The 25,686-nt window shown below is 44.9% G+C and overlaps 1 protein-coding gene across 1 annotated transcript in view; it reads right to left on the bottom strand.

Moving 5' to 3' along the window:
* Positions 1 to 20,717, bottom strand: part of CBFA2T2 (CBFA2/RUNX1 partner transcriptional co-repressor 2) — a 420,340-nt gene extending 399,623 nt beyond the window's left edge. The window contains exons 1-2 of the mRNA XM_029611021.1: positions 20,561 to 20,717; positions 6,560 to 6,655 (exon numbers count right to left, since the gene is read on the bottom strand). The gene's annotated coding sequence lies outside the window, so the exon portion shown is untranslated. The remainder of the gene's footprint in view (positions 1 to 6,559; positions 6,656 to 20,560) is intronic.
* Between the last annotated feature and the right edge of the window lie 4,969 nt (positions 20,718 to 25,686).

The raw sequence follows: 25,686 nt of genomic DNA on the forward strand, positions 1-25,686 counted from the left end.
GGCTGGTTAGGTTTGAAGTTATCCGGCTACAAGTATATTCAGCTGAATATACTAGAAAAGTTATCCAGCTAACCTTAGCGGATAACTTGTCCACTAAGCGGCTTACTGAATATGGACCCCGTGGTGTTTATTAGAATAATCCTTCCTCTCCTTGATTTCCCTGAAATCCCATTTGATAGCAAGAAGATTGTGAAACTAGTGCTCTGCATTGGGAACTAAATCCTAGGTTTGTAATCCCAATACTAAATCTGTGCTATCTCCTTTCAAAATGCCTGTGGAGGAACTGCCCCACAATCTATGAGCCACAGGCTCTCTGCTCCAAGAATAAATGATTGAAATATGAATGTTTAAGAAAAATGCGTGAACTGAGAGTAGCCAGGATTGAACATATAGTAACATAGTAATGACGGCAGAAAAAGACCAAAATGATCCATCTAGTCTGCGCAACAAGCTTCCCAAGGTAGTAACTGCCGCTCCGTGCAGGTTACCCCCATGTTTCTCTTAAGGGTAGTAACTACCGCTCCATGCCGGTTAAACTTTTTTATTTATTCCCATCCTCTAGCCTTTTAGGGATCCACAGTGTTTATCTCATGCCCCTTTGAAATCCTTCACAGTTTTAGTCTTCACCACTTCCTCTGGAAGGGCATTCCAAGCATCCACCACCCTCTCAGTGAAGAAATATTTCCTGACATTGGTTCTAAGTCTTCCTCCCTGGAGTTTCAAATCGTGACCCCTAGTTCTTCTAAATTGTTTCCAATGGAAAAGGTTTGTTAACTACCATGGATCATCAAATCCTGAAGGTCTGTATCATGTCACCCCTGTTCCTCCTCTCCTCCAGGGTATACATATTCAGGTTCTTCAACCTCTCCTCATAAGTCATTCGATGGAGACCACCTACCATTTTGGTCGCCCTTCTCTGGACCGCCTCCTTTGAGATACGGTCACCAGCACTGAACACAGTACTCCAGGTAAGGCCTCACCAAGGACCTGTACAAGGGGATTATTGCTTCCCTTTTCTTACTAGATATTCCTCTCTATGCAGCCCAGCATTCTTATGGCTTTGGCTATCGCCGTGTCACACTGCTTCATCGACTTCAGGTCATTAGACACTATCACCCCAAGGTCCCTCTCCTGCTCCGTGCACATCAGCCCTTCACCCCACAATCTTTTGGATTACCACACCCCAGATGCATGACTCTGCATTTCTTGGCATTGACAACTGGAGCTACTGGCCACAAGTTTGAAGCTTGGAGTAATTCAACCATGTTTTATGTTTATACCCTGTGAATGTTGGTATGTTCATTCCAGGATTCCCTTGCCTGGGACAGATATCCTAATTATATTATTTTTACATGGTCTTGGTCCCAGAGTTGCAAGATGTGGGAAAATTGTAACCCAGACATCCAGACCTCAGAGCTCCAAGACTTGGCCCTTTGAAGTGTGTAACTAGTGTCACTGGGAACCCTGAAAAGAAAACAAGTTAAAAAACAAACAAAATAAAAATAACTTTAAAAATTTATGAGATAATCTCTGCCTCGTTTTCCCAAGAACATATATTTGCCACATATTCTTCTACTGTGAACGTAATGAATACTCATTTCTTTAATAAGGTACAACACAATATATAACATTTATTATTTTAAATTTTTTTTGGGTTAGGGGACAGGAACATTAGGTCCTAATAGCCCTTAAATGTCTGGAGTCAGAAGTGCTAGGGCCTCGATAATCTGTTCATGAGCAGATTGCTTCTCAGTTGCAAGAGATGCTATATATTCTAGAATGGATTCTAGCCCTGCACTTTTAACTCCAGCACCCTGTAGTCTGCTGCTGATTCCCTTCTCTTCTGCAACAGATCCTGCAAGGCATGCCAGAGAAACCACCATGCCAGTGAGGACAGGTTGAAAGAAAATTTTAAAATAAAAGCTTACCTTGGGGGGCAATCATGCTCCCTGGAATGGACCCCCAGTAGTGCCTCTGGCTAGGCTGGAATAGCTTCATGGCACCTCATCCCCTGCCTCTCTCAGTCCTCATACCCCATATGGGGGGGGGGGGGGAGGGAAGAGGCCAAGAGAGAGCAGCCCAAGATAAGTGCTGCTGCCATGGCACCAAACAGCCATGACAGTGAAGGAGGAGGCTCCTGCACTGCTAGGAAGCAGTGCAGGGCCCAGCAGGGAGGCAGTTACAAGTGGCAGGGAGCAGTGGGGAAATCCCTGCCACGATGAAGCAAGCTTTTGCTGGCTCCTCAGGACATCACCTGACACACTTAAAGGGGCAGGGTCACGGTGCCACAGGAGCAGGCACAGAAAAGAGGGAGAAATAAAATAAAAAAGAAAAGTAAAACTAAAATTTAATAAAAGACATTGGGGGAGATGAGGGACAGTACAGAGCAAGTCCCAGTCATGGAACACAGGATCCCCAACCACTCCAGACGTATACCAGGGCACCAGCAGGAGTATGGGAAAGCAGCTGCTGCTGGGCTGATAGGAGAGGTGCCTGAGAGAAAGATAAAACCTGGGAGATAAGTCCACAGATCCCCCAAGGAAAAACAGTTTAAAAATAAATGTTTGAGCCAGTTTGATTTATGGGGTGGCCAGTACCAGCCCCCATCATCTGAGCAAGGGTGTTTTTTGAAACTTTAATGTAGCCAGGATCAGCCCCTGTGCTGGAAAGTCAGTCTAGGCAAGAATCCATGCCAGGTAGCTGCTAAATCAGCACCCCAAGCTAGTCAATTGTTTTCTGCTTTTTGCACTACTCCTTTAGTAGCGTTAAGTTAAACTAATTCCTTCTCTCTTAATGGCCCTGAATTGTACACCCTGTTTATTGTAACTTTCTTTCTAGTTAAATGGTTTTCCCCCGGTTATGCTGTAAACCGATATGATAAGACTTCGTCTTGAGCATCGGTATATTAAAAGAATTTAAATAAATAAATAGGTATTGCCTGCAGCTCACTGAATGTCTATTGTAGAAAGCTCAAAAGCATGAGGCTTAGCCTCATAGCTTTGGGAGGCGATTTGCCCATCATAGGGACACTAAAAAGCAAGGTGACCAGTCCCTAGAAACCTTATTTTGGACAGTGCAACAACTTTAAAAATGTTAAAAAAAGGAAGCAGCGGACACCTGTGCTCTTTTACTAGAAAGGTTGAGAGTGGCAGCACTAGGGAAGTAAGAGGTTTTTCGGTTGTTTTTGTTTTTTTTTTTTTAAAGTGGCACTACTTGGGTGATATCAGCAGAGCAGAGATCTGCTCCCTGAAGAAAAAAAAAGGATCTGCATAAGGGGACTTTAGGAGAGAGCAGAAAGATTTTGAGAAGGCAGGCATGCTGATAACCAGTTCTGTTTTACTCCAAAGAATTGGTGGTGGAGCCAGCCTGCACTAGAGGGGGGAATAGCTACAAGAACAAATCAACACTGCTGTTATTGTGTGTTCCTGAGGATATTGTCCGAAAGAAAGAAGTTTGATTTCAGATTCCAGAATGACTCCTGTGCCCTGGAAGGTAAAGACAAAAGGAACAGAGTAGTTAATGGTAATACAGCTGAACAGGAATGTAGTCTAATAGAATTTGTTCTAGTTAGAAGGGAGTGTGAAGATTTAAAGATCAGAAAATTGGATGCTATTCCCCTGAAACTAAGGCCAGAGAATTTTTGATCATCGTGTTTTCTACAATTAGATATATTCGGTTCTATCAAGCCGCCAGACAACCACACTAGAATGATCTTAGGTTTGCGGAATATACTTGGTGCTAGGGAGGCAGTCGTTATTATTGATATCTTATAGACAGGTAGGTACCACCCTGGAGGCAACAATGCCAAAGATCTCCGGGCCCATCACTGAAGAGCTGTGACTGACAGCGACAGACAGAGCTCAGACCAAGACCCCGGGATCACAGATAAGTGGGCGCACACACAGCTGACGGAAACACCCTAGGTCTGGCCAGACTAGTAAAAATTACTGAGCTGAGTAAGAAAGTGACAGAAAAAACAGATAAGAGAAAAAAAAAAAACACATATAGCAAAGAGAAGACAAAGATACTTACCATAAAAGGGATTCTCTTTGTTTCAGCAGAGCTTGGAAGAGAAAATATAATCAACAAAGACTCAATTTCTTAAAATACAAATTTGAAGTCTGGATACAAGTTTGGGAAATAGCTAGAATAAATTAAAAGTGATACTTATCTGACTCCGAGTTGAAACCAGCTTGAGGTTCTGCAAGAAAGAGAACAGAATTATTATTGTAAAAGAAAAGTCTAAAAGCATTTACATTTTAAACAGCTGTTTAATTGTTGATTACTGTGAAAGAAGAACAAGAGGAATTTTACTTCAATATTATTTCACAGATACTTATTAAAAGAACTTTAATATGTTATTGGTTATTCCAATTTCTAATCCTTTTCTTTTTTGAAAATACAATTTATTAAACCTTTCTTCTCAGGAATTGTTTTTTTCCAGAGGTTCTCCAGACAACATTCTCCCTCAGGACGGTTATTCTAACTTTATCCCTGTGTCCCCTCTATATCCCCAGGAGACTTTACTACACAGGAGACCCAGTTGGGAAGACGGCATCAAACCCTGTGAGGTTCCATCTAGAGACCTTAGAACACAAACATTTCACACCCCACTAACCTTGGTCAAGACAGCAGAAGGTCTCTGCCACAGGGAGGCACTGTTTCGACCAGTTCCTGCATTCTGATTACCCTGGGGTTCAAGCAGGGGAGATAAAACAGGAAAGAAACATGAGGACTTCAGGACAAAGTGCTTCCACTGTTCTCAAAGCCTTAGGGACTCTTAATCCACATGGATACTTCCTATTGGAAGAAAAAGATAGGACATTAAGTCACCAAGCAGAGACAGGTTAGCAGTATGAAGCATTTTACAGCATTAGCTAGGGTAAGACTTCACAAACCTGTCATGGTGACCATGATCAACCCCATAGCCAGTTGTGTTTTGAAATGATCTGCTATTAATATCTACAAGATAATTTGCATATACTGATATTCCTGTGAATACAAACTTCGATGCATAATAATATATATCACTGTAATTGCAAAACAAACCACATTGGCACCTATCTAGTTTCCAATATATGCACAAAAGATTACACAGTAACACTATATGTATATTGTACATCCCCAAGAATTTTTACTACTTTCAAACAAAATTTTATAAATGAAAATGCTTTTATTAAATTCCTTATAAATATATTGCACATGCTATCAGACCACCATCTCTATTAAAAACCAGTCATACTTCAGTCATACCAATCATACTGCATCCCAGTTAAAAATTCAGCACCCCCACCATATTGTAACAACAATGCTCTTCTAGTTTTCTATACTTAATAATTCTCGATAATCCTCTCATGTTATTAGGATAAACAACACCATTGAGCAACAACTTAAAGTTCTTCTTATGAGATTTTCTTGTAGATAGGAAGAAGGAATTTATTATTTATATATATATATATACATATATACACATACATATACACACACACACACACACACACATATATACACTCTTTGCAGGATATCTATCTATATCTATATATGTCTCTCTAGATATATCTCTCTCTAGATAGATAGATAGATATCCTGCAAAGCTGACTGGCAGTGGGGTTCCTTCCCCAAGGAAGGTTGGAGTAGCTCTGAGCTAGGTGAAGCTCAAGCTAGTAAGGAGGAAGCCTCATACCAATAACTACTTTAAGAGGAGCAGCAGGCTAAGAATCAGGAAAACCAGGATTTAAATTCTGCTTCTCCCACAGATGCTGCTTGTGACTTTGGGAAAGTCACGTCACCCTCCAGTGCCTCAGCTTAGACTGAAAATCCTCTTGGGTACTAATATAATTACAATGCTTGAATCATAACTTACCTTGAACCCTGATTTGGAAAAGATGGAATGGCATTGTCACCTGTTGCTTTAGATTCAAAAGGCAAGTAATTAAATATAAAATCCATATCCCAATCCTCTCTTGGCTACCCAACACCCCATTGAGAACCCATAACCACTAACTTATCGTCATGACTCTCCTACCTATTTAATCCACACTACACCAAGACCATCCACCATCTAAGATAGAAAAGAAGAAAGAATAGCCTAGTGACTGGAGCAATGCACTGCGAACCACAGAAATTAGGGTACAAACCCCATTACTTCTAATGACATACTTACTGACCTGCGAAAAGTGACTGTCACCTGTTGACTCAGATTCAAATACCATTAACTATACAGAATATAAGTGCAATAAGATAGGAAATTATTGCATCTAAATTCTCATTTTATTTTAATTATTTTTATACATTTTATTTTTGATATATTTTATTATGTAACCGTATTATCCTATATTTCTTACTTTATGCTGTTTTTTTTATTATTTTACTTGCTATAATAATGTTAGGTTTATAATTGTTTATATTTGTAAACAGTTATGATTGTCAAGAATAGCGGTATAAATATCTAATAAATAAATACATACATACATACATACATTTGCTATGAACTTTCTTGAACATCACTGCATGCTAAACATCCCATTTTCTCTATGAGATGCACTACCCTCCCACTCACCAGTAGTGGCAGCTGGGCTCCGTGCTCTGCCTCCTCCTCCTGCAGCTGCTACTGCATGGCTAGTTCCAAGTCCAGGTCACTCCATGGTGACATTTTCTGTTACAAGAAATAGACATGAGAGTTGAGTGCTCTCACTGCAGAAGTATCACCAAAGCACAGCAGCAACTAGTTCAGGGGTAGGAAATGCCAGTGCTCAAGTGCCTCAAAAGGGTTTGGTTTTCAAGATAGCTATAATGAATATGCATAAGATATACTTGCATACAATAGAGGCAGATATATTTACAGCACTCGAGGACTGGAGTTGCTTAACCCTGAAGTAGTTCTAATCCAGTTGTAACAAATTATGGTGTGATTAGTGAACTGGTATGTATATAGCTATAGAAAGACTATGCCCCATTCCAAAATGGTCACCTTTTGTTGCCTTATAGCCTGGAAATAAAAGTCATTTTGTTCCATGTGTTTTCACATCCTATCACAAACTGCCAAGTGAAAAATATATTTTAACAATTCCATACAAAATCATGTTCTGGGGAATTTTCTCATCAACAGTGGCAATGATTGAAGAAAAGTACAGAAAAATCCTTGAGGCGCTTAATGCCGCCGTTCGCACAGCATTAAGCGCCGCTCCGCCGCCACCCAGCCAGCTAGCCATGCCCTCAAGCCGGCCCGCCCGGAGCCCTTTCAGCCAATCAAACAAGGCTCTGAGGCCCTTTAAATTTCTTCTGCAGTCCGGCGCCATGCGCCGTGCGCCGAAGGAGCACGACAAAGGGGCCCGCCCCTTTGTCGTGGGTCTTGAACAAAGGGGCCCGCCCCTTTGTGCGCCCCTTTGTGCAGCCCCCTGAGCAGCCCTTTGCCCTCCTCGCTCAGCATGCCCACGGCTTTACATGGCTCTCCTCAACGTACTGAACTGTAGGCGAATTCGGGTCAGAGATTCGACAACTTTTTAGGGACACCTTGATCATCCAACAAGACATATCCGGCACACGAACCAGGAGAAAGAATACACCCACCCACTGTATGGAGTCCACTACTTCAACCTTTAAAGGACCAAACGAGCACAACCACTGCTGATTTCACAGCGCCTCCTCCTGCTGCTGTTCTTAAGCCTTACAGCTTAGGAGAGATTGAAGAATCTAAATATGTACACCCTGGAGGAAAGGAGGAGCAGAGGTGATATGATACAGACTTTCAGATACTTGAAAGGTTTTAATGATCCAAAGGCAACGACAAACCTTTACCATAAGAAAAAAATCAGCAGAACCAGGGGTCACGATTTGAAGCTTCAGGGAGGAAGATTCAGAACCAATGTCAGGAAGTATTTCTTCACGGAGAGGGTGGTGGATGCCTGGAATGCCCTTCCAGAGGAAGTGGTGAAGACCAGAACTGTGAAGGACTTCAAAGAGGCGTGGGATAAACACTGTGGATCCATAAAGTCAAGAGGCCGCCAATGAAGAGTAGGTGACTCGCCAGAATGATGGCTACTGCCTGGAGACAATACCCTTATTCAATAAACATACACATGGTTACTGTGACTCCAACATCACTCTAAGCTTCAACAGCAAGAGGAAATGTGGAAAAAAGGATTTGCACTCACAAAGACAGGAGTAGCTGGCTTGTTACGGCGGTTACTACCCCAAACCAAATAACCAAATTACTACCTCCACCTTCCTCTATTCCTGATGCCTTTCAACTAGCTTGATCACTCCATTCTTATACTTCACTTTCAATGCATATCCAGCATAGTTCTCTGCTTCAACAGCAGGGGAGAAGAAAAACTGTTACTTCACACATCCAGCAGAGCTCTCTGCTTCAACGGCAGGGGAGAAGAAAAAAGGGTTCGCACTCACAAAGCGGGGAGTAGCTGGCTTGTTACGGCGGTTACTACCCCAAACCAAATGTACCTGATACTTCACTCTCGACGCATATTCAGCATGGCTCTCTGCTTCAACGGCATGGGAGAAAGACTGATACATCACGAATTTCCAGCATAGCTCTCTGCTTCAACGGCAGGGGAGAAGAAAAAAACTGATACCTCACGCATATCCAGCATAGCTCCCTGCTTCAACGGCAGGGGAGAAGATAAACAACCAATAAGGGCTGTATAACATAATCTGGGTAAAAACAAATAAGCATGGGTGTAGCTTGCTTATTGCGGCGGTTACTACCCCTACTACCTCTAACTAATCAAGCTAGATATTTCACTTGGATGCAGCTCCATCACCGCTCTCTACATTAATGGTGGGGGTGGAAGGGAAATAGAACCAAGAGCTAAGAGAAACAGATAAGTATGAGAGAAAAAATGAGGGAAGCTTGCTGGGCAGACTGGATGGGCCATTTGGTCTTCTTCTGCAGTCATTTCTATGTTTCTATATATATGTTTCTATGTAAGCTTCACCTCTCACCCAACTATCTCTCTCATTAAATTCCTAACAATTGAGCTCTCTATAGATAACCTTCAGGACCACATCTCTATTTTCTAATAATCATCTCCTCACTCACAATACTATCAGTTTTAACCCCCAGAAGAAATGCTAAGCCAACATATCCCTATTAGACACCACCACCTCCATCGCAACATGTTCCCTGTTCAAGACCCACCGGCAAGAAATCCCAGATCACTCATACCAATCATGATCACTCCCCTGACACAGTTCCTAGGGCTAACCCTTCTCTCAGTAACCTTAGTCAACGCTCAATCTCTGACAAAAAAGACTCATATCCTCAATGACTATCTCTTGGACTGTAACCCTGACGTCTGTGCCATCACAGAAACCTGGCTAAAAAACTCTGACATAGCACTAATCAACCAACTACCCACTCACAAATACGACTTTTTCTCAATTCACAGACACAAAAAACGAGGGGGCGGCCTGTTACTTGCCACCAAAAAAGAACTCAGACTAACATCATATCCAATCAAGTTAGAATCCAAAATAGAACTAGGATTATTCAAATCGAATCACCTACCAGTACTGCTAGTTTACGCCCCCCCAGGAACATTAGAAGCAGACGCCTCCCCCCTTATAGAATCCATTGTGAAGCACATCAACACAGACTCTCCTACCATAATTATGGGAGATTTTAACATCCACTTCGATGCTGCTCCACACTCATCCAATTGTGAAGCCCTCCTTACAGCCCTTAGTGCTATGGGATTCACCCAGATCGTCAACAAACCAACTCACAAAGCAGGACATACCTTGGATCTTATTTTTATCAACTCCAATTTCTCCTGCTCTATGGAACCTACAAGTACCCCTATCCCCTGGTCAGACCACTTCCTGATAACAACCACCCTCTCCACAAAAAAAGCAGTCACTCACCACCCAGCACCTCTCCACCATTCACTTCAGGAAACCTTGTGCTTCAGACATTCTCAGTGAGCAACTCACCAAGGAACTCACAAACTTAGATATATCCAACCCCAACTCAGCTGTGCTCTCATGGCATAAGATCACGGAAGTGGTAGCAAATAACCTCTGCCCATCAATCTCGAAATTAATTAACCCAACTAAAAAAGGAAATCAACCCTGGTTCACCAGTGAACTCAAACGGATAAAACAAGAACTACGTCACAAAGAAAATAGATGGCGCAAAGCCCCCTCCCCATCTACTCTATCATCATACAAAGGAACCTTACATCTTTACAGGACATCTATTCTAAAATCAAAAAGAGAATACTATGCCAATAAAATCCACGATCTCCAATGTGACGCAAAGGCTCTATTTTCATATGTATCACAAATCACAAAGTCACTACCTCCATCAATACCTGACGAACAGGCTCAATCCAAGGCAAACGAGCTAGCCTTATTCTTTCAGCAGAAGATTTCAAACACTCTCGCACTCCTTCCAACCAAGACCAAGCCCCTCACTTCATTCGCCAACAACCACACGCTCAAGGGAGCTAAATTCGACAACTTCAAATTAACCTCCACTAAAGAGATCAAATCCATCCTTAAGAGGCAGAAACCATCCAGCCACCCAACAGACAACATACCTTCCAAACTACTGCTACTTATCCCAAACACAATCTCGGGACCTCTGACCAACATCATAAACTGCTGCTTAACTCAAGGAATGTACCCAGACAGTCTAAAAAATGCTACCCTTAAACCCCTCCTTAAAAAACATAATTTAGACCCTAGCAATCTAGCTAATTTCCGCCCCATCTCTAATCTACCATTCCTAGCCAAACTTACAGAGAAATTGGTTAACACCCAACTTACTGATTATCTAGAAGAACACAATATCCTTTACCCTTCCCAATATGGTTTCCGCAAATCACGCAACACAGAAACCCTTCTCATCTCACTAACAGACTATATTATTATGGGACTGGACAAAGGACACTCCTTTCTTCTAATCCTCCTAGACATCTTGGCGGCTTTCGACACAGTTAACCACTCCATCCTCCTGAATCGCCTATCAGACACAGGCATATCCGGCTCAGTCCACAGCTGGTTCAAGTCCTTCCTTAGCAACAGAAGCTTCAAAGTCAAGATTAACAACAAAGAATCACCGTCGACAAATTCTTCTCTTGGCGTACCCCAAGGATCCTCCCTGTCTCCCACCCTTTTCAATATCTACCTCCTCCCCCTTTGCCATCTGTTAACAAGTCTCAATCTCATTCACTACATTTGTGCTGACGATGTTCAGATTCTGATTCCCATAACAGAATCCATCACCAAATCTCTTTCGCTCTGGAACAACTGCCTACAATCTATCACCAGTCTCCTCAACAGTCTAAATTTGGTCCTTAACGCCGCTAAGACCGAACTACTATTCATCTCCCCCAACCAAGACAACCACCCTCCACAGACCCACCACAACCACTTGCTCACCCACACTCAGGTAAGAGATCTGGGGGTAATTCTCGACAACCGCCTTAATCTAAAGAATATGATCAAGACTATAACCAAAGATTGCTTCCACAGACTACAGGTGTTGAAAAGACTCAAACCTCTCCTATACTTCCACGACTTCAGGTCAGTTCTTCAATCCTTGATATTTGCTAAAATAGACTACTGCAGCGCCCTACTCATAGGCCTACCCAGCTCAACTACCAAGCCACTACAGATGATACAGAACGCCGCGGCCAAAATTTTGACCAACACCAACCGGAGGGAACATATTACGCCCATTCTCCGAAACCTACACTGGTTACCAGTCAACCACAGAGTCCTTCACAAATCACTCACCCTGATACACAAGTCCATCCATAACCATCTTCACCTCGACCTTGAAATCTCTTTCAAACTCCATACTTCCAACAGACCAATTAGAGAAATCTACAAAGGAGCGCTACAAGCCCCTCCTACCAAAGCCACCCACCTCATCTCGACCAGGGACAGAGCTTTTTCAATAGCAGGCCCAGCCATCTGGAACAACCTCCCCGCATATCTCAGGTTGGAACCTTGCCTCCTAACATTTAAGAAAAAACTTAAGACTTGGCTGTTCCGACAAGCCTTCCCGGATCCTTCGGATACACATTAGACGATCAACCTGTTCACGAGCTATGGAACCGCGTTCCTCATCTATTTACTTCATATACATTAGTACCTTCGCTAATAATCTAACTTGCACTAGCCCGGACTCCATTATGACTCTCTTGTTTTAAGTTATTGCCCTCCTCGGGCCTTTACCTTCCGGCTGTCCAAGCTTCCAAGTTTATAGTCCTTGTTTAATGTAACTTTTGTTTTCCTTCTGATTATAAAAAATGTTGTTCCGTCTGTTACAGTTCTCTATCCCAGTTCGATGTAAACCGATCTGATATGGTATTTAACCATGAAGGTCGGTATAGAAAAATGCTAAATAAATAAATAATAAAGCAATATTTTTTTTGCAGGGGGTGAGGGTGGGGAGGTCCAGGCAGGCTCACGAAAGGACTTTAATTCTTTTATTGTAAAATTAAAGTGAAATTACTTCTCACTGATAATTTCCTTTAATACAGACCAGGCCAGACCAGTGGATTATGCATGCCAACCAGCAGATGGAAACAGATCAATAGGCTTGCTGATGTCATTCCTTATATATCTGGCCGCTTTATTTATTTATTTACACAGGCTTATTATCTGCCACTTCCGACAATAACACTAGCCTGCTAGTATTCCTGTAATAAGTTAACGGGGGACAATCTCAATATCATCAAGTGCCACTCATTATCAGTGCAAGTGATGTTTCCCTTTTTTTTTAACCAGTGGGGTGGGGGGGGGGGCACTGTCAGAAGCTGTTAAAGGACAATGGACACCCCCCCTCCCCGAGGAAGTGAGTTGATCCATCAACTGCCTGGAAACCATAGCGATTGGATTAGCTCTCCTGCAATTCACATCTCCATTAGTGGGGCAAGTAGTAAGTGTGATATTAGACATCACTAAGGCAGTAGCATAAATCAAGAGGGAGCTCAAGTGTCCTCAAATATCAAGGGAGATGGACTTGTTTCTTTCTTGGGTGGAAAGGACATTTCAGGTTTGTCATTATTTCACATAGCAGGCATGGACACTGGGTTTATCTCACCTGCAATGTCATACCCAGGGGAATGTTCCTTCTCTTGAAGGGTCTTCAATTTGATTGTAGCCAAATAGAGTCTACCAAAATTGGATCTGATGGTGACCGGCCAGAATGTGATGGGACACACATTTTTCAGCCAATAGAGAGAGACACTCATTTGTCCGGAACTGAAGCTCTAGTGCCCTCTAATGCGATACTACTGCTCAGCTGCCTGTGAGACCAAGTGTCACATTGGAAAGATGGCCAGCAGGGTGAAGCAGGTGCCTTCTGGTCATGGTGAAGACAAAGAGAGACCAGAGGATCTGCATCTTTAAATTAAGATCTCTCCACCTTTTTCAACCCTTGCATTTTCAAATGAGGATCCCCATACACTCCACATGGTGGCAATTGGCCTCATCCATGGACAATATGCAGTTTGTAATGCTTCAGTTTAGCAGACATCACAGAAGTAGAGGGTTATCAACTGACTTCAGGGGGATTGAGGATGATCCCTTGTTCTTGGGGAAAATACTGTTTCATAGGTTAAATTTATACTTGAAATGCTTGGATAAGAAGAAAATTAAAAACAAAAAAGTAGTGGAAGGTTATGTTAGTTTGACACCTATTTTTCCACTTTCTGCTTTACAATATATGTTCATACTACTAGTGACAGTCCCCATCTGCCACCTAGGCTCCCACAAACATTACATTATTGACCTCCAACAATGGAAAGCCTACCTATATGAAAATTGGTTCTTACCTGATAATTTTCGTTCCTGTAATACCACAGATCAGTCCAGAAAAGTGGGTTGTGTATCCCTACCAGCAGGTGGAGTCAGAGAACAATTAGAACTTTGGGCACTGCTACATAACTAGAGTGACACCTGAAGTCACTCAGTATTGACCTGTACCCAAGCCCATGCTAACAGAACTAAATAATGAAGGGTAGCACCCAACCAAATTTCCGGACTACCACTTCGTTGCTGGCAAAAATTAGACCAAACAACTGCTAAAAACTGCTCCATGAATCATGTCTGCAAAAAAGGAGCTTCAACAATAAAAAACGTAAGCAGGTTCTGAGCAAGACAGTCTTTCGGTATCTGAAGAAAGGGGTGGGCCTCTGGACTGATCTGTGGTATTACAGGAATGAAAATTAGCAGGTAAGAACCAATTTTCATTTCCTGAACATACCCAGATCAGTCCAGAAAAGTGGATGTACCCAAGCCACCCTACACTGGGCGGGAACCTGAAAGACCCGCACGAAGCACACTCTCCCCGAAGGATGGTTCATCAGAAGCCTTAACATCCAATCGGTAATGTTTCGAAAAGTGTGAATAGACAACCACTCCACCGCCCTACAGATCTCCTGAGGCGACAGTAACTGACACTCTGCCCAGAAGATAGCCTGAGCCCTAGTGGAATGAGCACTGAGACCCAAAGGCACCTGACGCCCTCGGGTTATGTATGCAGCACAAATGGCTTCCTTAATCCACAGAGGTATGTCGCCTTTGATGCTTTGTCGCCCTTCTTTGGGCCACCAAAGAGAACAAACAAATGATCAAAACATCTGAAGTCATTGGTAACCAAAAGATAACGCAATAAGGCACACCGCACTTCCAAAAGATGAAGGTCTCTGTTCTGAAAAGGTTCCTGGGACCAGTTAGAGAACCCCGGAAGCTCCACATTTTCATTGACGTGAAAGGCTGAAACCACCTTAGGGACAAAGGACAAAACCATACGTAACTATATCCGATCATCGTAAATCCGAAAAAAGGGATCCTGGCAAGATAGCGCTTGCAACTCTGAGATCCGACGGACCGAGCAAATGGCCACCAAAAACACCGTTTTCAAAGTCAAATCTTTCAGGGAAACTCCACGAAGAGGCTCGAAAGGAGCGCCACATAGAACTCGCAGGACTAAATTCAAACTCCAATCTGAACACACCGAACGGATGGGAGGGCGCAAATATTTGACCCTCTTAAGAAACCGAGCAATATCCAGATGCGCTGCCAGCAAACAGCCGTCAAGGTTTCCCTGCAAGGCACCTAGAGCTGCAACTTGTACACGAAGGAAATTGAACACCAAGCCCTTAGCGAGGCCCTGGTGCAGAAAGTCAAGAACCCGAGGAACATGTACCGCTAAAGGGTCGCTGGAATGCTGATGACATCACGTCTCAAAAAGCTTCCAAACTCTCACATAGGACATAGAGGTGGCTAGATGTCTTGCCTGTAGGAGAGTGGAAATGACTTGTTCTGAATAACCCCTCAAGCGTAAACGTCACCTCTCAAAAGCCAAGCCGAGAGAGAGAAGCGATCCTCCCGATCCGAAAATATGGGCCCCTGATGGAGCAGATGCATTAGATGAGCCAGCTGAAGTGGACCCTCTAGAGCCAAGTGTACCAGATGCGTGAACCACAGACGACGTGGCCACCAGAATCACCCTTCCCAGGTGCCGCTCTATGCGATGGAGAAGCCGACCTATGAGGGGCCAGGGCAGGAAGGCATACAGCAGAATCCTCTTGGGCCAAGGACACACGAGAGAGTCTATGTCCACAGAGCCCTGTTCTCGGCGACGGCTGAAAAAACCAAACTGTTTTTGCGTTCGCCTGCGTTGCCATCAGATCCAGCTGAGGAATTCCCCATCTGGCGCAAATGAAATTCCGTGCCTCAAAGAGATAGTTCCCATACCCCTGGGTCTAGTTGCTGACAGCTGAGATAATCGGCTTGCACATTCTCTACTCCTGCGACATGGGATGTGGCAATGCCCTCGAGATGGCACTCTGCCCAGGTGAACAGAAGACATGCCTCCAGTGCTATGGCAGGACTTCGCATCCTGCCTTGTTGGTTGATGTACACCACCGTTATCGCATTGTCCGAGAAGACTTACACCATTCTGCCCTGGATTCAGGGAAGAAACGCCCACAGGGCCAGACGTACAAGCCCTGGTCTTAAGCCGGTTTATGGACCAGGATCTTTCCATCGTCGACCAGAGCCCTTGGGCGGACCTGTTTGTACACACTGCCCCCCAACCTGAGATGCTGGCATCGGTGGAGATTATCAGCCAATTCAGAGTGTCCAAATCCACCCCCCGTTCCAGATTGTCCAGTGACAACCACCATGACAGACTGGCTCTGGATTCCGGAAGTAGAGGCATTGGTAGATGGAATTGATCCGACACCGGGCTCCAGCAAGACAAAAAAGTGCACGCTGTAAAGGTCTTAAGTGAGCAAACACCCAAGGAACCAATCCAAGGTTGAAGCCATGGAGCCCAGGACCTGAAGATGATGCCACACTGTAGGACTGTTCCTTCGAAGAAGGGAATGTATTTGTTCCTGCAACTTCCCTATTCGGTCCGCCGCTAGAAACACTTTGTCCAGCAAGGTATCTAATTGTGCTCAGAGATAAATCAACTTCTGATAAATAACAAGGTGTAGATTTTTCTCCATTTGTTATAGGATTTAGTTTTGGGGGCTGTTTTTATTATGGGTTTTTTATTTTGTTGTCATGATGATTGTTCATTTTGCTTGCATAATGGTGGTCTAGTTTATGTAGTTCCTTTGTTAGATGCTCGCTGAGGACTTCTGAGGAGCAAGATCTCCTGTAGTGAACTGTAGATTGAGTGGGTTGAGCTTTGGGGTTTTCCTTGCTTGTGAGGGTGATGGTAATCAGCGAGTGGTCAGACCAGGGAACTGGTGTGCATTCCGGGGGAGGGGGGGGGGTAGAAGGTGAAAAACTGGAGTTGATGAAGATGAGGTCAAGTATATGCCCTGCTTTATGGGTGGGCTTGTTGATGATTTGTGTGAAGCCCATGGCCTTGAGAGAGGTGAGGAATGCTTTGCAGTTAGTAGAGAGCGGGGTTGAATCGACATGGAGGTTGAAGTCCCCTAATATCAGAGCGGGGGCATCTAGGTTGACATGTTTGGCTAGGACTTCAACTATGGGGGAGGCGTCTGTGTCCAGGAGACCAGGTGGGGCGTAGATAAGGAGGATTTGTAGATGGTCGGATTTAAACAGGCCTAGTTCTAATTTAGATGCTGACTTAATTGGTTGAAGGGTAAGCCTGAGTTCCTTTTTGGCCGCAAGGAGCAAGCTGCCGCCTCTTTTTTTCTGTCTGGGAAGAGAGAAGATGTCGTATTGATGGGAAGGTAGTTGGTTTGTCAGGGCTGCATCTGTTGGTTTAAGCCAGGTTTCTGTTATGGCGCAGATGTCTGGGTTTGCGTCTAGGAGATAATCATTTAGAATGTGTGATTTTTTTGTGATCGATTGAGCGTTAAAAAGAGATACTGAGAGTAGTGCAAGACCCAGTAGTTGGGTGAGAGGCGAGACCATGATTGGGATAAGGGATCTAGTGGTGCGTGTCCGGAGTAATGTGAGAGATTTTTCCCTGGTAAGGGTGTTGTGGTGGAGGATGGGGATCGGGTATCCTTGTGTCATGTTCCACTTGTGTTCAGGCTGGTCGGGCTTGGATGAGCGTCTGTTTGTTGGAACGAAGGGGTTAGGTTGGGACTCCTGTGGAGCTGAAATAGGGAGTGTGAGTAGCTGGGTGTCCTGGTGAGCGTCTGACTGCTGAGTGAGGGAGGTGAGTGATGGGTGGGTGTCCGTCTGTAGATGTTATCTGTCAGTCTGTTGAGTGAGTCCGTTGCGTGTCTGTCTGTTGAGTGAGTCCACTGGTTGTCCGTCTGTTGTGTGAGTCCACTGGTTGTCCGTTTGTAGAGTGAGTCCGCTGCGTGCTGGTCTGCAGAGTGAGTCCGTTGAGTGTTGATTTGCTGAGCAAGGATGAATGAATGCAGAGTGTTTGTATGATGAAGAGACGTGGAGTGGTTGAGTCTGTGGGTGCAAGACTGTGCTGACAGAATGGATGGATGGGTGCCTTGCTTGGTGTTCCTCCGGTGCGCACGAAGGGGCGCACAAAGGGGCAGGCCCCTTTGTCGCACTCCTTCGGCGCTAGGCATCGCGCGCCTTCGAGCCCTTTAAAGGGCTCCGGGCGCCTGGCTGACTTCGGCTCCGGCGGGCTTACCGCGTTGTTTTTTCTTTTTTAGAGTTTCTGTCCGGCTCGGGGGATTCCGGCGCGAAGAGGCCTCTCTCCCTGCCTCAGGTCCACCTCCCCTGACCCCGACGGGTCAGCGCCGAGAGCGCGGGGAGGGCCGACCTGGAAGGCAGCGAGCAGGGAGCAAAAGGGGCGCGACTGGTATATAAAGCCAGACCATGATGGTCTGGCTTTATAAACCAGAGGAACTTACCATTTACCAGCTTCCACGTGGGGGAGCTATACACCCACAAGTTCACTTTTATATATCTCCTCCTTACACTAATGGTACATTCTGACTAGGGAGCTAACAGGATCCCTACACTGGGGATTTATTAGGGTTTATTTTGACAAGAACAAAAACAGGAAAAAAAAAAATCAGTGGAAAACAACTGTTCATCATTTTTCTGGATGAATATCAGACTTTTATTTTGGTGGCCAGCAACCTCCCATTGTACTATTCCCTCCCAACCCACCTAAATGACCTCCCCTCAAATGATTCTTTAGTTGATCATGATCCCTTCCCCCCCCAGCATATCCCCTTTTTCTCCCAATCTCCTTCTGCTCTTTCATTGCCTCCAAAAATCACCTGCTCCCCCTCCCCCCAAGAATCCTCCCTCTCACCTTTCACAGAATCCCCCCCTCTCTGCCCCTCACAAAATCTCCCTTCCCCCAAACATTATTCATTCTTACTGGCTATGGTGACTCCAGGTGCCTACTCCCTCCATTTTCGGCAGCATGCTCGTGTTCCCACAATCTAAAGTGCAGTCCTACACTTCACTTCTGAGTCTGTGCTGAGCTGGAGAGGCAGGGATCCTGCCAGGAGGAACTTCTGGTGGGGGGCCCCCCACCAGAAGTTGGGTGGGTGACTGTGAAGCCATGCTTGGCTGATGTTCGGTTTCCCAGAGCTAAACCAGCAGTCCAAACCTTCTCACAATGACATCCATGCTCTCCTATAGGAGCCGAGAGGAGCTGTGCAGCCTCAGTTCTGCATGATCTCATCTTCATGTACCAGGAAAACTTTCACCTAAGTAGTGGCTTCCCAGGCACACAGATATGAGGTCATCAGAACTAGCCCTGCAAGGCTCCTCTTGGTTCCTGTAGGAGAGCATAACTGCCATTGGGAGAAGGTCTGAGGCATATTTACACTGCTTGGGGAAAGGCGGGGGTACTTGAATACAGCACGTTGTTCTGTTTGCACTGGCTTCGGGGAGCTTTGGAAACACTGCTTCCGCAGTTGCTCAAGACACATAAAATTAGGATGAAAATCAGTTTAAACTAATTTTCACCTTTGGAAAAATCTGGGAATTTACGGTGACTGTTAAATCGAAAATGAAGGTACCTATGTATGCACTGCAACAATGAAAACACAGAATCATCGCCATTCCTCATAAAACAAACAAATATAAAATATTCATAATAGTAAAACCATACGCATAAAAAAAAAAATATTTCAAGACAGTTCATGAAATAAATTTAAAACAATTAAAAATTTTTAAACTTTTCCCAAACACAAACAAATATTTCAAAACAGAAGGCACATCAAATAACACCCAATAATTAAAAAAAATATGGATAAAAAACCCCTCTGCTCTCCATACCTGGGAACTTTTGATTCCAGACACCCTGAGTTTGTTGGGGGTGCACATAGACTCTCTTCTCGCTCTCATATACACCTACTCTCTAACACACACACATGCTCACTCACACACTGTCTTCGCCCCCTCTAGAATGCAGAAACGACCGCAGGCTCCTGTGAATAACAAAAAAGGTTTTTCTTCACATTGTTAGGGGGATCCAGGCAAAGCCCCAGGATAACAGGATCTTAGCAGGCTGCTTGTTTCTGGGCCTTGATGCCATTTAAAAGAGCTGGCATCAAGGCCCCAATACTATTTTTTTTTATTTAATTGGGGTTTTTTTGCCACAGATTAAGGATAACAGAGATCCCCGGCAAGAGGAGTGGAGGGCATCAAATTTTGAGCCAGCAGAGGAGAAGAGAACATGCGGCATAGAGACAGCAGTGAGGGCAGCTTACTGGCTGCCTCCCGCCGGAAGAGGCAGAGTCAGTGAGGGGACGTGGCCGAGTTTTTCTGCCTTCATGGATAAAGACTGTGTGTGTGAGGAGGGATTCTGAGAGAGCAGCGGGAGAAGGACCAAGAAGATGCTGCTACAGGAAAATGACAGCAAAAGCATGAGTCAATGAGGGAAAGCCCAGGCATGGAGCCACTGCGACCAACACCATCCCTGTGACTGGTCTAACTGGGCATGCCTGAAACCCCAACAGGGCAATCCACCTCTGCCCACAGCACTTTTTTTTAACACAAAACAAGCATTCTCAGTATACTTTGACTGGTCTGATTTGTCCCTCTATTCTCATTTTACAGTCCTTGCAGCCAAACTTGCTCACGGCGACCCTCTTAAGAAACACCCAAAGCAACAGCTTTGAGTTTACAGCAGAGCTGTGCTCACATGCTCTCCACCACTCACTCCATGCTATCGCTAGACTCCTGATGGTTTCTCTTCAAGGGCTGGTCCGTCATTCTCCTTTCTGCTGTTTCCCATCCTTCGCTGCTCCTGCTGCCCTCTTCTTGATGCTGTCTACGTCTTCTCTAGACTGTGATTCTTCCAGTAGCTTATCGTGTGTCCTGCACACTTCACCTCTTCACCAACAGAGCCTGGGTGTGTCTGGCAGCAGCAGTTATAATTCTCACACCTTCTCAGCATTGTGGTGTCATTTCTGACCTCACACAATTCCCCAGAACGTGTGCCCTGGCGGGCAGTTGTTTATTTCCAAGCCCAAGGGTTGCCAGGGGCGGAGTTATGTTTTGCTTCCCAAGCAAGACGGTTCCCCCAGCCGGGGGCAAGCCATAGGTTACTACTGCGGACTTCAACGATGAGGCTTCTTCAACATGCTTTTTATTTATTTTTCTCTTAAATTAGCAGAATCCGAAGGCTGCTAGAAAACAGTCCGAGAATCCGTCTAATACTTTTATAATGCATTCGGTACTTATGTCTCGCAAACAAAACATTTCATTCCCATCGTTTTAATTTCGTGTACAAGTCATTCTAATTTGGAAATGCTTACTGGGCTCATTCGCCTTTACTGTTGCAAATAAATAGCACAGGGTGTCAGCTTCAAGAGGAAAGACCCACCTCCCTTGTTACGAGGAAGCTTCCCAAAGCAGCCTGCCCAGGTCTCAGGCCCCACCTCTCACTGGGCTCTGAGCAGCCGTGGAAATATTGGCGCCTCCCAAACCCCCAATATTACAGGAGCAACCAACCTGGGAACAATATCCCTTGTGTCCCCCCCAAACAAACTAGAACCACTTTTGGCAGAACTGAAGTGCCTGTAATTTATGAACACGAGGACTTGCCTGGAAGAGAAGCAGATCCCTCAGCAGCTGCCGTAGCACCACTTCCTTCTCTGGGAGCCGGGAGGCCCTTTCTCTGCAGCCCCTGCTCTTAAAGGCACAGGCCGTATTTGCCATATTAAAATTTCAGAGCAGATTTTTGCGACTTTTCAAGTCTTTAGCCTATTTCCTCACTACATTTCCATTCTCCTGCCTCTTGCCAGGTTGTCTATGGAGCTGAATCTCTGGGGGTCCCCACAAATGCAGGTTCTGTGTGGTTTCCTAGCAACAAGTGTTCTGTACTGGTCTGTGATGTCATCAGCCTGCATCCATCTGTGCTGAAGCAGTAAATTCTGACATTAACTGTGAGGAGATTATCACTGCATCATTCGTTCCTCCCCAGATCCTCCTGTCCCCCGTAGCAGGCCCTACCATTGCCTCCTGCTTCTTCAGTTGCATGCCACAGGGACAGGAGGAGTTGCTGCCACAGTAGCAGCCCATGCAGCTCTTTGGTTCTTCCTTGAGCTTCTGAATGATGCCTTCGCCATCACGAGTGGAAGGGATAATAGGGAAAGCTGGCGAATGGAGGGCTAGATAGGGAAACAAGGAAAGCTGGGGATGGAGGTTTTGAAGGGGAGTGATAGTAAAAAAAAAAATAGGGATAGGGACTGAGGAGGGAGGAGAGCCAGAAAGTGAGATGGGGATCTGAGGGGGAAGAAAGTAGAGAGATGAAGGGCTGAGAATGAGGACGGAGCCCAAAAGGGGGATGAAAGGCTAAGAGGGGGAGTGAATCATCGTGGTGGATGGAGTGAGAAGGAGTAGAGAGCCACCAAGACAGGATGCAGGACTAGAGCAGAGCTCATGGTGCTAAGAGAAGGGTAAGAAAGGGAAAGATGGATGGGGGAGTGATGGTTAAAGGAAGAAGGAGGACTGTGAGTAAAGATGGGGCAGGCAGGCAGTGATGAAGGGAGAGAAATACAGTAAGAAAAAAGAGATGTGAAAGACAGATGAAGGAGGGGAATACCTAGAAAGAAAAGATAGAGAAAAGAAAGCAGAGATGAGGCACAACAGTATTAGTAGGGAAAGCCTGGTCAACTGAGATAGAAAAAAGAATTCATTTTGTGTTTAGTTTTTGGAATGTACAATTTTATTTGCTAAGTATTAAATTATAGCGTCTATGTACGTTTTATTTGAATACATTACCTATAAGACCAAGTGGCAATGCTTGATCCTTAATTAGTACTTGCAATTTAAATGAACTAAATGTTACTTTTAGCAAATATTTTTTGGGTGTGAGGAAACTTGTCTCCCTGAACTCTGCTTTGCAAACTTGGCTGCCTCTGATACATGTTTTATTTGGAGAACAAACTTAATAAAAGCACATTCTCATGAGATAACTATATAAGAGAGGGAACAAAAAGCATTTTGGAAAATTCTTTATTTTCCAGCTATTCTAAGTGGGACCTGAGGGTACTTGGAAGACATTGGTATCTGCTAGGAACCTGGCAGTTTGAGAATTGTTGCATACTTCAGGGGTACATGTGCTTAGATGGGAATTTTGTAGTTATTTCAGGATACCTGTAGTGTGGTTCACATTAACTTACTGTAGCATGTGGATATTTCTTGGCTTGTGGGGTCTTGGCATACTTCTGGAGTACCTATGCATATCTGCCTTTTTTATGGAATATTTGCTGGTACAGTATCTGTATGTTTATGGCGATTCTATATATTATTTGGGTTGCTAGACCTTGGACACTGTCCAAACACTGAGCTGAGATGAAGCAGTACAAACTGTGAGTAGAGAGAGAGTGCACTGTCTGAAGGTAAAGGCAGTCTACTGTTGTGTATATGATTGAAGCTGTGAATAAAGATTATGGATTCAGACTGAATTTCTGCCTCCAGACATGTGGGAATCACTGCTCATTCCCACATAGTACAAACTTTATTCTGTCTCACACACACACACACATTGACTCTCACCCCCCACACACACCTACCACACAGGCAGTCACCCACCACACATAAATACACAGTCCCACATACACACACTGGCTCTTACCCAGACACACACACACACACAGCCTCTCACCCATCCAGACTCTCACCCCCCACCCACATAAAAGCAGTCACATACACACACACACAATCACCCACACAAGCAGTCACCCACCCACCCCTACACACACACAGCCTCTCACCCACACATACACAGATCTCATCCACCCACAAACACACAACTAGGCTCTCACCCATCCACCTAGGTAAACTTCCACACACACATAGGCAGTCACATATACAGATACTCCCCCACCCCTGCAGGCTCTCACCCAGCCACACTCACCCACCCAATGACATCCACCCACACAGGTTGTCACCCCTCCACACACACACACACAGAAGCAGTCACCCACACACATGCACATACACACATAGGGCCTGGGCCTCTTCTTCAGCCATCAGCGGGATGGGGTCCATTGGCAGGCATACTGTCCTCCTTCTCTCTTTGACTGACAACAGGATGAGGTCCATTGGCAGCCACCGCATATTTCTCTTCTCTTTAGCTGCCAGTGGGATGAGTCCACTGGTGGCCACTGTGTCCTTCTCCTCTCTTTAGCCTCCATTGGGACAGGGCTCCATGGCAGCCTGCTGAATCGTGGGGTGGGCAGCAGCAGGAGTCACGGTAATTCAAATGTCATCTCCTGCTGCTGTGAGACTGGCCTCACGGCAGCAGGAAATGATGTTTGGATAAAAGCGACTCCTGCTGCCAATGGGAGGAGAGTTGCAGGTTTATCCCTGCCCAATCTGATGTATAAATTTGGGGTGGCACTTGCCACCCTGTAGCGATGTATATGGGCTGGGGATTCACTGAGTCCCTTGAAGGCCTTGACCGCATACCACTGGAGACTGAGGTGACAGGTTCTGTGTCCCTGTAATCATCACCTGAGCCCTCACCTTTAGGACTGGAGGGCTCAGGGGAAGGGTACAGGGAAACAGAGAATCCATGAAGAGCAGAAGATGGAAATGAAGCAGCAGTTCAGCCCATAACAGCAGTTGTATGATTTTATCAGGCCTTCAAGAATGCATTGGGTAACCTGCACTGAGTGGTAGTTACAACTCTTAATGGCATGAGTATGATTACATCTGGCCTCTATAAAAGCTCTGGGGTAAATCTGCAAGGAGTGAAATCTGCAGCAGTGAAACGAGAGCATTCCAAGAAGACTACTAGGGAGACCTGCAGAAAGGAGCCATGGTTAAAATCCAAACTTCGAGGAGCACAAGAACGGTTTTATTATGCTATTAGAGTGGAGTGGAGGAGTAGCCTAGTGGTTAGAGCAGTGGGCTACAAGCCAGGAGACCTGCGTTTGAGTCCTGCTGTTGCTCCTTATGACCTTGGGCAAATCACATTACCCTCCATTGCCTCAGGTCCAAACTTAGATTGTAAGCCCTCTGGAGATAAGGAAATACCTACAGTACCTGAATGTAATCCACTTTGAAGCACTGCAAAAAGTGGAATAGAAATCTAAATAAATCACATTACTAATCTTGGTGGCTGTGAGCATTGTGCAAAACTTGGTAATAGGCAGAGAAGGGGGTCTGGGTGCTGGCTTACATATTGGGTGTTTAAGATGGCAAGGACTGAAATGGCCTACTATTGGATGTGGTAGAGGCCACCAGTGAGGCAGATTTTGGATATGCCTGGGACAGTTGTGAAGGCAAGGGTAGGAAAAGGATTGGGAAGGCAGGTTGCAGCCATGGTGGAGTGTGGTGTTGGATTACTTTAGGGATTTTATCTGCATCTGCCCAAACTGAATAAATCTCACCTGGGCAGACTGGTTTTTATATGACATAATTTACTATGTTATGTCATACAATTCTGAACCTTAGTGTTGAATGGGGATTGGTCTCTTCGTCAGTGCAGCAATTTATTCACTGCACTGTCAAAGAAGGGACCAATCACTATTCAGAATTAGAGAACCAATCTCTAATCCCCAAGGCAGGAGTAAGACAAGGATTTGGGGGGGGGGGGTTAGGATAGGGCTAGGGGGCGGGAAGGTTAGTATACGGGGTAGGGAAGTTCCCTCCCAGGCTGCTCCTAAATTGCACGCATGTTATAAAATCGCGTGTCCATGTGTGCGCGCCGGGTAGTGCACACACATGGATGCGTGCGCGCAAGTTTTTAGAACCTACTCCTAATTGTTTCATTGACCATGTGGCAGGAAGGATCTGGGCTACTCTGGTAGGGCCTAGTAGGGATGCACTTTC

Source organism: Rhinatrema bivittatum, chromosome 8 (assembly GCF_901001135.1).
Source record: "Rhinatrema bivittatum chromosome 8, aRhiBiv1.1, whole genome shotgun sequence".
Taxonomy (NCBI): Eukaryota; Metazoa; Chordata; class Amphibia; order Gymnophiona; family Rhinatrematidae; genus Rhinatrema; species Rhinatrema bivittatum.